The 15,191-nt window shown below is 46.9% G+C and overlaps 1 protein-coding gene and 1 pseudogene across 2 annotated transcripts in view; one reads left to right on the top strand and one right to left on the bottom strand.

Annotated features, from left to right (window-relative positions):
* The window catches only part of LDLRAD3 (low density lipoprotein receptor class A domain containing 3), a 258,525-nt gene that overhangs the window by 61,186 nt on the left and 182,148 nt on the right, over positions 1-15,191 (bottom strand). The gene's annotated exons all lie outside the window — the stretch shown is intronic.
* On the top strand, positions 7,204-14,028 carry LOC105814536 (annotated as a pseudogene).

Genomic DNA, 15,191 nt, shown 5'->3' on the forward strand with positions numbered 1-15,191 from the left:
AAGCCCTCAGGCAGCCCCCATGATCTGGCCTGTCCTCACAGAGGTACTAAGAGATGATAAAGTGGCCTCAGAGGAACTGTGTATTTTTCTTCCTTTAATTCTATTTATTGAATGTGAAGCGAGCTTACTGGGCGGGCTCCATGCTCACACCAGAGTCTCTGCCACAGACACTGGCACGTAGAACTGGCAGTAAACAGGATAGAGAATTTTGACCAATAAACATTTATTAAGCTCCATGAAGGTGGAAGGTTAATGAGTTGGATGTGGGACCCTGCCTGTGCTCAAGGAGTTCAGCATCTATCAAGAAGGGGTTCGAGTGCCACGCAAAGACTGCGGGCCCTGGAAGCAGACCCGAGCTGGCTACCGCCCAGCCCATCGCTTCCTGGCTATGTGGCCCTGGGCAAGAAACTTAACATCTGTAGCCTCAGTTTCCTCTCTGTAAAATGGAGGCAAGAGACCCCCACTTTTAGGGCTGATGCTATCTGTATAAAGGGCTAGGCACTGCGACCAGCAGTGCCTCTGTCCTGTGTTCAATGTGAATGGCGTCCCCTGAAGTCGTGCAACGCGCAGCCCGCCCATCCGCGTGTAGTAAGTGCTCAACACGTGGTAGCTGCTGTTATGGTTGCTCGTGGTGTTATCATGCGGGTAAGTACCCCGAGAGAGGCACGATTTGTCAGAGTTGGGATGGAATTCAGAAGTCATTCCCGGATGTGATCATGGTTTGCTGAAATGAGCCATGTGAATTAGAAATTCAAAAACTGGAAACCTTTGGCCTGGCTGAGACTAGGGAGGGTATTCTAGACAGAGAGAAAAGTGTGACGGGAAGGTAAGAAACCAAGGAGTGCGTTCGGGCAGTGGAGGACAGGTCAGATCTCAGAGAACCTTCAATGTCGGTAAGAAGCTCAGCTGTATGCTGTTGGCAAGGAGGACCCTTTCTGTTTCTGAGCACAGACAGCAAGACAATTAGGCCTGGGCTTTGAATATCATGGGCTGGAGGCAGGGAGGACAAGGGGCAGAGGGACTCATTAGGAAGCTACTGCCAAGGCAGGAGGTAAAGGAGACGAGAAGCAGGGTACAGGTATTCAGCTCCAACGGCATTCTCAGCTCTGGGATGCTGGTGTCCAAGACAGACACAGCCACTAGGAGGCAACACAGTTCTTCCCTAGAGATGGGACCCCACACAGTAGTCCCAGGTAAACAACATCCACCTGCAGCCTGGCAGATTTTCAAAAAAGCTGTTTCTGGGAATGAAAAAGGACCCCCTACCTTCTGCCACAACCTACCATACTCTGCTACTCCACTGCCCGCCCCTGCCCTGGCCTTACGGACAGAAAAGCAAAGCTGTAAGGGAGAAGCGGGGCTCTATCCCTCACTCAGCAATGCAGGGGTCACAGAAGCAGGTGCAGGGCCTCGGTTGGGGGCCTCAGCTCTCAGCAAGGGCTGCACCTGCCCCAGCACTTGCAGAAGCTCCAGTGCTGTGCTCAGAGCCCTCACCCCCACCCCGCCGGTGAGCCCCAGGCCGTGGTCTTCTTCCCAATTACTGTCTGAGATGAACGAGGCAGGACAACGCGGCGCTGCGAGCCACGGACCCCTGGCCACCGGCACAGAAGCAGACACGCAGCTCCAGCATTTTTAACAAGGAGTAAACAGGAGCAGGGGCAGGTCCAAACTCCCTCTTGTCCTCCTCTCTCACCAGCCGAAGGACATTGCTATGCAAGGTCAGCGTCTCAGCCACAAACAGCGGCTCTTGAATCATCTGTCTTTCTGGGGCCTTCCAAATTGGGTTATTTTGTCCTACCCTTTCTAGTGACTGCATGCTGATACTTTCTTTCCTTTTTTCCTCTTGCTTTTTGCCAACTTAATCTTATCTAGGATAAAATTTCCTCTTTGCATTTGTTGCCGCCCCCCCAAGCCCCCTCACCCTTGTTCTTTTGATTGGACAGATTTCATCTCCTTTTCTTCTGCACAGAGGCTCCTGACTCGTAAGTCTTCTCCCCGCTTGGTCCCTAGTGCCTGCTCACCTCCAAGAATCTTGCAGAAAGGCGCTTTCCCCTTCCCCATCCTCCATGTGGAGTTAAACGGTCCCCTTTTCTGCCACCTTGGTACTCAACAGAACTCATCGGTGAGCCACGTGTCTGTTCCTCTTAGACTCTGAGTTTCCCCAGGGTGTCGTCCGGCTCTTCTCTGTCTTTGCAACCCCAGTGGGCCACACAGGGCCTGGTTCGTCGTAGGTACCAGCAAGGCTGGCTGAATGGATGGATGGACAAGGCGGATTGGCTGAGGGTCCATTTCACTAACTTTAACTGCCTCTCTTAGAGCAGCTACCATAGCCATCTGTCACGAAAGCTTCAAGTTGAGATGTTACTTGAATTCTTTACCAAGAGTTTCTGCCTCCCCAAGCCAGGGGGCACCTTTTTAGCAGAGCTGGATATCTGTGGGTAGCAGAAGAGAACTCTGAAGATACAATTTGGGAGTTTTGCTGGGATGGGACGGTTCTGGCTTAGTTCCCTGGGCTGCTTCACATGTCCAAGCATCACGCAATGACTCAGAGTTCACGAGAGCAGAAAACCCCGAGACGGCCCTGATATGGTTTGGATGTTTCGCCCTCCAAATCTCATGCTAAACTCGACGGCTAGTGTGGATGTGGGGCCCGGTGCATTTGGGTCATCAGGGCAGATCCCTCGTGAATGGCTCAGTGCCCGCCCCATGATAATGAGTGAGCTCTCACTCTACTAAGTCATTACTAGTTCATGTGAGAGCTGGTTGTTTAAGGGAGACTGGCACCTCCTCCTCCCTCTCTTGCTCCTTTTCTCACCATGTGACATGGCTGCTCCCCCTTCGCCTGCTGCCTTGATTAGAAGCTCCCTGAAGGCCTCACCAGGAGCAGATGCTGGTGCCATGTTTCTCGTACAGTCTGCAGAACCGTGAGCCAAATACAACTCTTTGCTTTGTAAATTACCCAGCCTCAGGTGTTCCTTCATAGCCATGCAAAATGGACTAACGCAGGCCCCATCTCCTTCCTCTTCTTGGTCACCACTCAGATCCCCACGTAAACCTCCTCCGACCCTGTGACTCCACACGCTCCTCCCCAGAACTGCTCTCAGACTGAATGAAGCCTTCCCCTCTGGTCCCACTGGTAAATGGAACTTCCAGAAGAGTATTCCACAAGCAGGCAGCAAGACAAAAATAATAAAGGCAGCAAAGTCCCAGTTAGGGAACAGAAAAGCTGGATCTGCCACTAAATGAACCGCGACGCCCCCAGAGTCAACACAGAAAATGCAGTGCCGAGTGCATCAGCCTGGTTGAGCATTCACAGGCACCTCCTTCCTGCTTCCAAAGCCCCGAATGACAGGGGAGATGTTAAAACACAAATAACACAGGGGCAAGAAAGAAGGAAGGTATCATCACTGGACCCGAACTTTAGTTTTCTTTTTGTTTTTCTGTATTTTCTAAAATCTCTGTCCCAGATATGTGCCATTTGTATAAGAAGAAAAAAGAAGCAATAAGAAAGATTTTAATTAAAAACAAGGGAAAGAAATAAAATACCAGGTACTAGAGACTCAAGCTGGGGGCTCACCCTTGCAGTACCACAGGGCATACAGAAAGTCAGACACTGCTTGCAGTGACGAGAGAGGTCAGATCAAGGAGACTGGCATAAAGTGAACTGCCATGTTAAATAAATTATAGCAAAGCCATATGATGGGACATTTTGAAACATTTATTGTTCTAGGAATTTTTAATGGCTTGAGAATATGCACAGGATGCTACGTGTAGTGGGCCCAAATTGTGTCCCTGCAAAAGTTATGTTCAAGTTCTAACTCTTGGCGCCTGCGACTATGACCTTATTTGGAAATAAGGTCTTTCCAAATGTAATTGATTTAAGGATCTTTGGATGAGATCATCTTTGATTTAGGTTGCGCCCTAAATTCCATGAATGGTGTCCTTTTAAGAGGGAGATTTGGGACACAGAGACACACAAGGGAGAAGGCCAGATGAGGACAGAAGCAGAGATCGGAGTGATGCGTCTACAAGCCAAAAAGTGCCGAGGCTTGCTGGAAGCCACCAGAAGGCAGGAGAGAGGTACGCCATGAATTTTCCCTCAGAGCCGGGAGAAGGAACCAACCCTGTCGACATCCTGATTTGAGACTTCTGTTCCACACTGTGAGAGAATAGATTGTTGTTTTAAGCCACCAAGTTGGTAGTAATTTATGGCAGCCCGAGGAAACCAATACACTGTGACACGTGGAAGCAGCTTGCATGAGTGTTTACAGGATGGTTTCAATTACACATTGGACAATGGGTGTGTATTACTTCTACAAAGAGAGAAAAGGTTATTAGACACGCAGGCAATTTGCCATCGTATTGTTGATGGATCAGGCAGGAGCAAAACCTTGCTGTGATGTAGTCGTTTTTATTTTTGCCAGACATTTGATCTTCGAAATAATCTGAGGAGCGGAGAACACGGGGGACATTATTCTGATTTTACAGACAAGCAACTTGAGCTGGGGTGTGACCACGAGGCTGAGTGGTGGCTGGGTCTGAATTAGAAATTGAGTCTCTTGGGGCTTCTCCCCGGCACCCATCCACTTGGCTTTTGCTTAGTGTTACGGGTTGAACTGCGTCCCCACTAAATTCCTATGTTGAAGTCCCCAACCCCAATGATTCAGAATGTAACTGTATTTGGAAGCAAGGTCTTTAAAGAAGTGATTAAGTTAAAATAAGATTTTTTTTTTTTTTTAAGGTGGGCCCGAATCTCGTTTGACTGGTATCCTTGTAAGAAGAGAAAAGACCCCATGAGGTCACGGGGAGAAGGCAGCCGTCTGCAAGCCAAGGAGAGAGGCCTCGGGAGAAACCAGCTCTACTGACACCTTGATCTTGGACTTCTAGCCTCCAAAACTGTGAGAAAACCAATTTTTGTTGTTTAGGCCACCCAGTCTGTGGTATTTTATTATAGTAGCCAGAGCTGACTAATACACTTGGGAAGGCTGGAATATGGAGTCTTCATGCCTGTTTCTCTTTATTCTGTGGAATTCTCCCTGGACTCAAATGGGAAGCAGGAAAATGTAATTCCCAATTATAGGTTTCTCCTGCCCAGTGAAGTTATTTCTGGGCTTTTGGCAACTCTGTCTTCTGGAGAAGGTCCACCTGCCCCGTGGGTAGGCACAGTGGTCAAAGCCACATTCACCCGAAGTGCCAGCCTCTTCTGGTTTGTCATTCAGAGCCACCACTGTGGAAGGACAGGGAGAGACACCAGGCTTGGGTTTCCTCTCTGGCCAGGGAGCTCCCTGTGCCTTTTAGACAGGGGAGGCAAGGCTACCGGAGGCCACGTGCGGTGCCTAGGGCACAGGCTTCCAGAGGCACTTAGGTTCAGAAACTGGTTCCAGTCACTCCCAGGCGACCCAAGCAAACTGGTTTCCCAAGCTGAGACTCAGTTTCCTCATCTGGCAAGTGAAGCTCACTCCACCCATTCACCAGTGGATATGCAACTGCGATGTCCAGCAATCGCCATAGCGCCCCCCACACACAGCAGGTGCTTAATAAATGTTTCTTATGTGTATTAACGAAAAGGTTGCACCAAGTTGGCTCCTTTTGCAACTGTACCTAAATACCATTGGGTAGTTTGGCTTCTTATCCCCTGGGTTACATGAGTCTGGGAGCTGGGTTTTTATGTAATTTTCACATTTTGAATTTTTCCCCCAACATTTAAAAATCAAGAGCTTTCACACAGAAATGCCAACCTCTGACTCCTTTTGATAAACTGGAAGATGCAGCAGTAGAGAAAGTATACTCCTCCATGCCAGTGCCTGCCTGAGCTGGGGGCCTCCCCTTTGTGGAGCACGGGCCCTCCAAAGTGCATGGGTTTCATCTGGCCGGCGACACCACTAACCCCCGCCTGGCATCTTTTAGACACTTGTACTTAAGACTCAAAGTGCAGGAAGGAAGGGGTGGAAACCAGACCATGGGTTCGGCATGCATCATGGATCAAGTAACCAAATCCTCATCAGCTTGGACTAAAGGGCTAAGATGTCCTGAAGGTTGATAACCAACATTCAGAGTTAATGATGAGCCAGGTTTAAGGTGGGCAGGTGAACAGGTTGTACCAGTAAGAATTCCACTTCAAGATTCCACCCGCAGCTATGAAACAGAACATGAGTACAAATCACAGACAGACAGCAGAATTACAGAGCAGGCACAAACAGAGAGACGGATTTTCTTGTGTCTACCTCTTCTTTAGCTCACTTAGCAAATCCAGCGGGGCTGTCTGAACGAGGTCTAGACTGCAGCCCATCCTTTCATCAGAGTAAAACCACCAGTCCCCAGCCTGTTCCTGCCTTCAGAGGTCCCTGATGGGCGTCTGCAGGGGCTGCTAAGCATAGGCACCGTCTGCCCGGAAACCCCAGCCACTGCCTGGATGGCTTCCCCCCAGAAGTGAAGAAGGGGGTAGGGGCAGGGAGTAAGCAATAGAGTTTTATTTTTCTCAGAAAATGGAACAAATTAGCCCCTGCACATCCTGCCTGAGAGTCAGGGAAAGGTCCCAATTGTACAGCTAGAGAAAAAAATCTCTGACACTGCGATTTCACAGAGCAGATCAATACTGCAGCTTAAATGAGAATTTATTGCCTTCGGAAGTGCAGATGAGGCTGCGCGCTGTGTTTTAGCCGGCCTTCTACCAGACTATCCGGCTGACTTCCTGACCCGACCGCTCCAGCTGGCTACCTCTCCAGGTAACGGGAGAGTGCTCTGTGCAGAGCGTGCCGTCTGCTCGGGCTGGGGGCACCTGGCACAGTCCACGTGTTGCCATAGAAACCACTATTTGAACGTGCCCTTCATCTATATGGGTTAGCCGACATCCCTTCCTCCGCCATCCCTGTCTCCCTTTATTGACCGACGACTCCCTGCCCCCACCCCACCGAACTCTCCTATTCTAGGCACTGCGTACACCACGACCCAGCAAGCATTTACTAGAGTTCATCAGATCTGCTCCAAAGAATGTGACTGCCGGGAAGATCAAATCCCAGGCCTCAGGACAGGGATGGGGCTGTGTGTTTCCATTCAGGCAGCCGTCTCCGTTTTCCTGGAGGGATGCATCCGCTCCCACATCCTCCCCAGCCTTCCGAGACGCACATAAAAATTTGATTCCTGTTTTCTCTTTACTTTTATCTCTGCTGTGTGCTCTGGGGAGTTTTTACAAAACAAACGAACATGAACTTCAAGGTATGGAGAGTGTAAATCACTGCAAACTCTCCCAGGCCTCCAAATGCTACAAAGCTACTTAGCCAAGGACCAGAGAAAAACTCCATAGGTGATTATTCTTATTAAATAAACACTCTCCTGCCTTTGCATGGTGTCCTAGTTGACAGAGCATCTTCACATCTATTACTGCCACCGGATCCTCGTGACAGCCTGCACGAGAGGCGAAGCTAGTACCGTACCTATATCCATGTAGGGTGGAGCTGTCTATAAAAATACAGAAAAACACGGGGCTGGGGGAAGTTCAAACAGCACCCAGAATTAAAACTAGCTAGATTTTGTCACATTTCCATTAATTTTCCTGCACACTAATACCTCTCAGATAAGGTGAAGGACTCCTGTCTACATCAATTGTGCTGCCCGCCCACCCCACATGTCCCCCCTGGCTCTAGGTAATCATTTTCTTCAGTTTGTTTTGCAGCCTTGAAGTCCAGTTTTTAATACTTTCATAGATACAATTATATCTACGATCAATTAATAGTATTGGTTTGCGTGTGCTTTTAAAGTACATACAAATTGTATTATTACCATACTACCCATCAACATCTTGCTCTTTTTTAAAATTCATGCACTGCATGCCACTCCATCATATGACTTGTCTAATCCCCTGCAGATAAACATTTAGATTATTTGGAAATTTTTCATCATTACCAACAACGAGAACATAAATATCCCGAATCACGTCCTCTTCTACACATGGGTGAGGTTTTCTCCCGTTTGAGCAGGGCCATTGTGGTTTCGATTTGCTTGGCCCTGTCCGCTGGGGAGGGTGAGCATCTCTTCCTAGGCTCACGGTTCACTGGATTTTCTCTTCTGTGAACTGCCCAGGTCAGGATTTGTTAAGAACAAACAAGCCACATTCAGGGTTAAAAATACAGCTTTCCAAGACAAAACAAATCACCCCCCTTTTCTCCTGCTCATCACTACTGACTGTTCTTTCCCCGGCTGCCAGAGGGAATATTTACTTTTCCTCTAGCATGGCGCCTAGCCCAATGAGAGATATGTCATTTTCCAGAGGATATCCAGGGATGTATACTGACCCACTCTTGACACAGCCTTCAGGACCCCAGCACAAGAACCAACCAACCAACCAACCAGTGCCCCATTCTACAATTATGGAGCAGTCACTCCAGCTAGATTCTTGCTGCCCAGGCTTCCTGGAGGAAGAGAGGTTATCGCTCATTCTTTCCACACTCGTTCTTCCAACATCCACTCTCAAAGGACGCTCCAGCTCTCCCTTCATCCTGATCTCCTAGAGACAATTTAAACACTGGCTGCACGGGCTCTAACCCCTAGACAGGCAGAGAAACCAGCTGTCTCTTCGCTGCCCTCCAGAACTGGTGAGATTGGGTGATTTAGTGCAAAGGGTACAGGCTTGTACTCATCACCTGTGTGACTATGGGTAAGTTACTTGCCCTCTCTGAGCCTCAGATATCTTCCCTGTTAAGACGAGAGTGGTTGTAAGAAATCAGAGAAAAAAATGCATAAAGTGACTTGGAAAATATCAGGCACTCAATTCACGGTAACTGATAGCAAGCCAAGAGGCCCTTGTTAAAAATCAACACGGCAAAGAAGGATCTGCTCTGTGGAGACACAGAGAAGTTAAGGCATGGTCCAGACTCCTTAACGGTGAGACCTGGCTGGAGAGACAAAATGAAGACACACACACAGACCACAGACAGGATCATCTATGATTATCTGATGCATTCTGTGGGCTGCAACCGAAGTCTTCATGGAGGAGGTGTGACGTTAAGCTGGGTCTGGCCCCCAGAGGACATCCGACAATGTCTTAGAGACATTTTTGGTTGTCACAATTTTGGGGCAGGGGTGCCACTTGTATCTAAGGGGTAAATGTCAGAGATGCTGCTAAACATCCTACAATGCAACAAATAATCAGCCAGTCCAAAAGGTCACCAGCACTGAGGTTAAGAAACTCTGTTAGGCCACAGAGAGAGTGGTCTGGCAGCACGGGGACAGCAGGGAGCAGAATTGAGTACAGCATTTTCCTGAGATTTTAAGGACATTTATCAGGCCTGAGCCAAGGCCACAAGCTAGGGGATAATAGGTGGGAGGAGAGGGGAGTGTGAATAGGTAAATTGTCATAATCCGCATTAAATGTAATGTCCTGAGGTCAGAGGGTAGCTGCCTGTGCTCCCTGCTGGGTCACAAAGCTGTGCTCTCTAGACAGGCTGGACTCACAGGGCCAGAGGATAACCGGAAAATAGCATCCAGATCAAGGGTCCTAAACCTTCCACCACCCCAAACCCTCCTTACTGCCCACCCCACCCACCCCCAAAAGGATCACATGTTCGGACAATTGCCATCTGCTAAACCAGAGACATTTTCCAAGTAAGATGTGTAAGGGCAGTCTGGTTGCAACATCTATCACCAAAATGCAATTATTAAGTACTAATTAATCTGATTCCCATTTTTTATTAATCATAAACAAATATCACTGCCAAGCCAAGCCTCTGATCAGCATGAGAGCATGGGTGTTCCTGTGAAGCTGGAATTGAGTCCTGCTAAAGGCAAAGTCAGGCATTTCTAACTAAGACTGAAAACAGCCTGTGGGCCACCCTATGTTTATGGAACCCTAGGAATCTGAAGTCCTCAGTTTGGGAACCTGATTTGGTCCAACTACTTCATTGTACAAAAGACGAAAGAGACTATTAATAAAAGCTAGCATTGATCTAGGCCTGCGTCATGTGCCAGGCACTGTACTAAGCACTCAACACACACTATCTCATTTAATCCTCCCAGCCACCCGAGGAAGTAGGTACTATTATCACCCACATTTAACTGTCTTTCAGAAAGGCCAAGGTCACAAAGTTAAGAAAGGTTAAGAGTCAGGATTTGAACCCAGGTCTGTCTGAATCCGGAGTGCATACTCTTGCCCGCAAGGCAATGGATCGTCCTCTTGCAGCGGGCAGCCAGCTGGTGTCACTGCCAGCCTCACACGCAAACCCCGATCTGCAGTCAAGCACTCGGGCTGATGCTGCTCAAACACAACAGACTAAAGGGTGAGGGTGCCGTCCCCTGAGTTACGTATGGCCCAGTAAATTCCACCCTCAAGAGGCGGTCTGACTTTTTAAAAAGTATATGAACACTTTCCTATCATCTAACCTTAAAAAATAACGAGCACAGCTGAGCTAGGGAAGTGTGTGCACACAGAGAAAGCAGCTACCCACCACGGAAGCAAATACATATGTAACTGGTTGCCTTTACCTCTGCTCCCTCTGCCTTCATCTCCGCAGCAGGGAAGGCAAGCAGCAACGGCATTTTTCAAGAAGTGGATATGGTGGAATTATATTTATCTCTTCAAAATATGAGGCTTGCTAATTAGGTCATAATGGTACTCATTTATCATCTGAATTTGGAGCATATATTGTATTGATCTATGATGCTGTCCACGGGCACAAGGCGCTTATTAAAACCAGCTTAGCGCTGCTGAACTGTTCTCATGAACCTTAAACCCTCCTGGAAACCAATTTAGGCGATCCGGCCAGACTGCAGATGAGGGGTGTGCTGCCATTTCTCCGTTTCCACCGGGGCTGCTGGACTTGGATGCTTTACATTCAGAATCTCTCCCCTGGGTTTGGACCAGAGTCTTCAAATTATAGGGGATCTGCTAATCTGGGTAAGAGAAGCCACGGGTAAATGAACTCATGGGGTTATGTCATTAGAAGTTGGGTGGGTAAAAACTGAACTTGTAGGTATTTGAATTGAGCCCTACATTTTAAAAGGTGTTCAGGTAGCCAAAGGATGTAAGTGTTCTGGTTGCAGCAGCAGGAGGGATGTGCCTTATTCACACACACACACAGCGAGAGAATGGTCCCATCACAGATCCCTGTTTAATGGCCAACCTCAGTTCAGGTCGCTGGCCAGTGACCACTGAGGCTTAGCATGGCTGAGTTGTGTCTCATGGACTCTTCTTAGTATTTATGCTGAATTCTGGCCCTGCCATTTGCCAGTCGCAGGGCTTTGGGTAACTTAATTGACTTCCCTGTACATTGCTGGTCTCAGCTGTGAAATAAGGACAGTAAGATCTACCTTTCAGAGTTGGAATGAAGAATACCTACGACAGTACACATGAAATACCTGGGACATAGTGGGCACTCAAGGTTTTGTGCCTCAACTTAGTCCTTCTGACATGGGTCGGCATGCTCGGCGCAAAACCCATCCTTGAAGGCAAATCAGCACAGAGTGTAGGACTCAAGTGCACGGATTCATGTGCCCAGATGATGAACCGGGTTATAGAAAAGGAGTATCTCATCCTGAAAGAATGTACTAGCAAGTCCTTGGGAGCCAGACTGCTGGTAGTGTTGATCCATGAGATGTAATTCAAAGAGATAACTCTACGGTTGGGTACTTTTGGGAAATGCCAGACACTATTAATATTCCCCCCACTTGGGGATGTCTAATGCACCGAAATACATCCATGGCTTATAGAAGTCCCAAAGCAAAGAAACTTGTTTCCCTTCGTTTTCTCCAGTGTTTTCCATACTTCTTAAATCACAGAACTGTCCTAGGGGAGTGGGTGGGAGACGGCATGGAGAAGTTAACATTTTAAATACTCAGGTAATTAAAAGACTCAGAATAGGAAAAGACAGGAATGAAAGATCAGAACTGTTGCCCCCACCCAAGGCTCAACGGTCAGAAACGGCAACTTTCCATGATCTTCCCAAATCCTACCTGTGGGGAAGGGGCAAAAAGCCAGTGATAAAACTTTCAGGCATCAGATGGCACAGAACTGGAATGCAGAGGCACAACTTTCCCCAGACTTTTCCCTGGACTTCTGGCTTTGACGTGAAAGAGCTGGTTTCAGGGACAAGCCACAGTAAAACTCTGCACTTATTAAACTTTGTGTGTAAATAATTTACATAGAAAAGCAGACAGGCTGCATCTCCAGGCTGAGTCAAAAGAAGGTGGAAGATCTGGTATTCCAAGTATCCATCAAACATCACTCTGGCTTTGCTGCATCTACCACAGTGAGGAAGAGAAAGAGGGAGAAAGAGGCAAAATCGAGATGAGAAGGACGCTGAGAGTCGAGGACTGGGAACACGAGAGGGATCGGGCAAGGAGAAAGCAGAGGCGGGGAAACCAGAGGAAGTAGTGTTCCTCCCCATTGAATGCCCTCATGGTGCCGGGCAGATGATGCCTCTTGGGTACCCAGAGAGCCCACAGCACCCACCACCCACTTGCCAACTCTGAGCTCTTCTTCCTACTCCAGATCCAATGACAGATTTTCCAGCAAGATGAGCAAGTGAAGCATAACCATAACCGCATGAGCCCAAGAGGGAATGAATGGCTGATCCCATCTCTCAGTGAGGTTGGCAGCAGATGCCCCATGTGGCTGCCGCTGTAGCAATTCCCACCCTTCGGCTGCGACGCTGGGCTCCGGCTTGCAACACCACACTGCTGCCTCCTCTGTGATGCGAGGACGAGGCCCACGAGAGCTCCCTGAACAAAGACATCTCATTTCCCACATCACTGTTGAGATAATATATAAAATTCCCTCTCAGGGTTTCATACCTTTGGATTAAGAAATCGCTTCTGCAGACAAGCAAATATTACAGACCCCATGGAGGGAGAATCTATGATTGAGCAGCCTAAGACACGATGGGAAAAACAGGATTAGGAGAAGTTGATTTTTACAGGAACCGATAAAAGTGCTTATTAATATTGTGAGTTCACCTAACGACAACAGACACTGCATACTAAGAAGACTATCAGTGACACCTTACACATCTCAAATTGCAATAGTAAGAACTGTATAATGCGTTTAAATTTATGATCCCCCGTTGGCTGAAAATGTCTCAGGATCTCCTTTCTCATACTTTCCATAAGATGCTGATGTTATAATTTTACCTTACAGGAGGCAACAGACAAACATAAATTTGGACAGTGTCTGGCTGTCCATCCAAATGTCTCATGTCCTTCTGGTTTTATCTCCATTGCTGTGATACTTGATCCATAATTATCCCAAGGACTTGCTAGTACATTCTTTCAGGCTAAGATACTGCTTTTCTATAACCCAGTTCATCATCTTGGCACATGAATCTGTGTACTTGAGTCCCACACTCTATGCTGATTTGCCTTAGCAGAGCCGTCTGGCTGTGTGTGTTTAAGGAACCACACACTGTTTGGTTTGCTAAGACCATTAGTGGCCCCGGCTGAGAGTCATGCTGTCGTTGTGTCCTGCTACCTGGGGCCCAGTCCACCCCCCGCCCCACCCACAAGTCTCTGATGGTCAGGAACTTGGCTGATGACACCGGGTCTGAAGATTTACAGTGTGAATTTGGTTGTTACGGTCCTACAGCTGATGTGTATGTTCCACACGATTTCTACACTTGCCATCCAAGAGGATTTGCTTATGTTCAATTTGAGGATGTTCATGATGCTGATGGTGCTTTACGTAATTTGGACAGAAAATGGATTTGTGGATGTCAAATTGAAATACAGTTTGACTGTAAGACATCAAGTCAGATGAAAGCCAAGGGAGGAATGTGTCCAGTTCTTCATGCTGTGATGATTATGGTAAGATACAGACATTCTAGAAGCTGAAGTTATGAAAGAAGATCATGAAGTTGCTCTTCTGATTACAACTATGGAAGATCTTACAGTCCTAGAAACAGAAGACCGACAGGAAGACCACAGCTTAGCAGAAGCTGTTCCAACAATGACAGATTCAAACACTGAAATTGATCTTTTTCAAGACCTAAATCCAACTCAAGACCACAGTCCAAGTTCCAGCCCAAAAAAAGAAATGAAGGCTAAACCTAGGTCTGCATCTCACACCAAAGCTAAAGGCACCTCTAAACCAGATTCCAAAACACATGCTAAGTCTGGCTCAAGATATGAAAAGGAATCAAAGAAAAAAGAACCATCTAGATGCAAATCTCAGTCAGGAACACAGATTAGGTTGAGGTCAAAATCTAGATAAAGGTCTTGAACTAGTCCTGAGTTCAGTGGCCACTGATGGTATAAACCATGACAACTTTTAGGCATGTGTCCTTCGTTTACTCATAGTTTGGTTTACTTGAATTATCAGGAACATAATGTTGCAATGATGCTTTAAACACACTTGCTGGTTTTCCTGGTACCAGGGAATGGTTATAATTAAAATGATGGGCTGCTGAGAAGCCACTCTGCATTAAGAGTCCAGTTTGTTTCATGTCATGGGCAGCCACCAATTTGTGGTGTCTCTGCATACTTTTATAAAGATTTTCATTTTTTGTGCTTTAAGTATCTGGTGAAAAGATGTTCGTTGACCCTAATTTGCAACACTGTCTTATTAAAAATAAACTCCCATATTCATATTTGGTAGAACTATAAACCTAGGAAGGTAGCTTGCTAATATTAATAAGATCGAATGATGCACAAGTGAAGTTGTAGCCACAGGACAGCACTGACCGTTCAGACATATATATTTAGGTTCAGGGTGGACCTTTGTGTCTTGTCAAGATGTCTAGGCCCGTGAGAATATTATAGTTTATTTACGAAGCGGTGTGGAATAGTTCCTTTGTTAACCCCACTGTCTTGGGGAATGATGCCAACTGGGTTACGTAGTATTTTCAGGGAGATTGAGTTTTTGATTGAAGCGTGGAGACTTCATTGCTTTTTTTTTTTTTTTTTGCTATGAAGATTTGAAACATAGAAAACATTGAAAAAACTCACCTTAAAATTTGAGCAGGTCAAAGATGGCAGAAATAATTTAAAGGGGAAAAGAATGTTCTTATGTAGCTTTTCTAAAATTTAAGGAATACTGTTGACTATAATATTACTTAGTTTTCTTACTGCTGTTAGAAGTAAGTAAATTGTTTCAAAGCAGGTTTTGCTCGTGTGCCCACAAAGTACAAAAGGACTGAATTGTGATGCTCACAGCACTTGGCCTGTACATCTGTATCAAAATTTACCTACCTCTTTATGAGAAAGGCTTG

Source organism: Propithecus coquereli, unplaced genomic scaffold, assembly GCF_000956105.1.
Source record: "Propithecus coquereli isolate 6110/MARCELLA unplaced genomic scaffold, Pcoq_1.0 Scaffold30, whole genome shotgun sequence".
Taxonomy (NCBI): domain Eukaryota; kingdom Metazoa; phylum Chordata; class Mammalia; order Primates; family Indriidae; genus Propithecus; species Propithecus coquereli.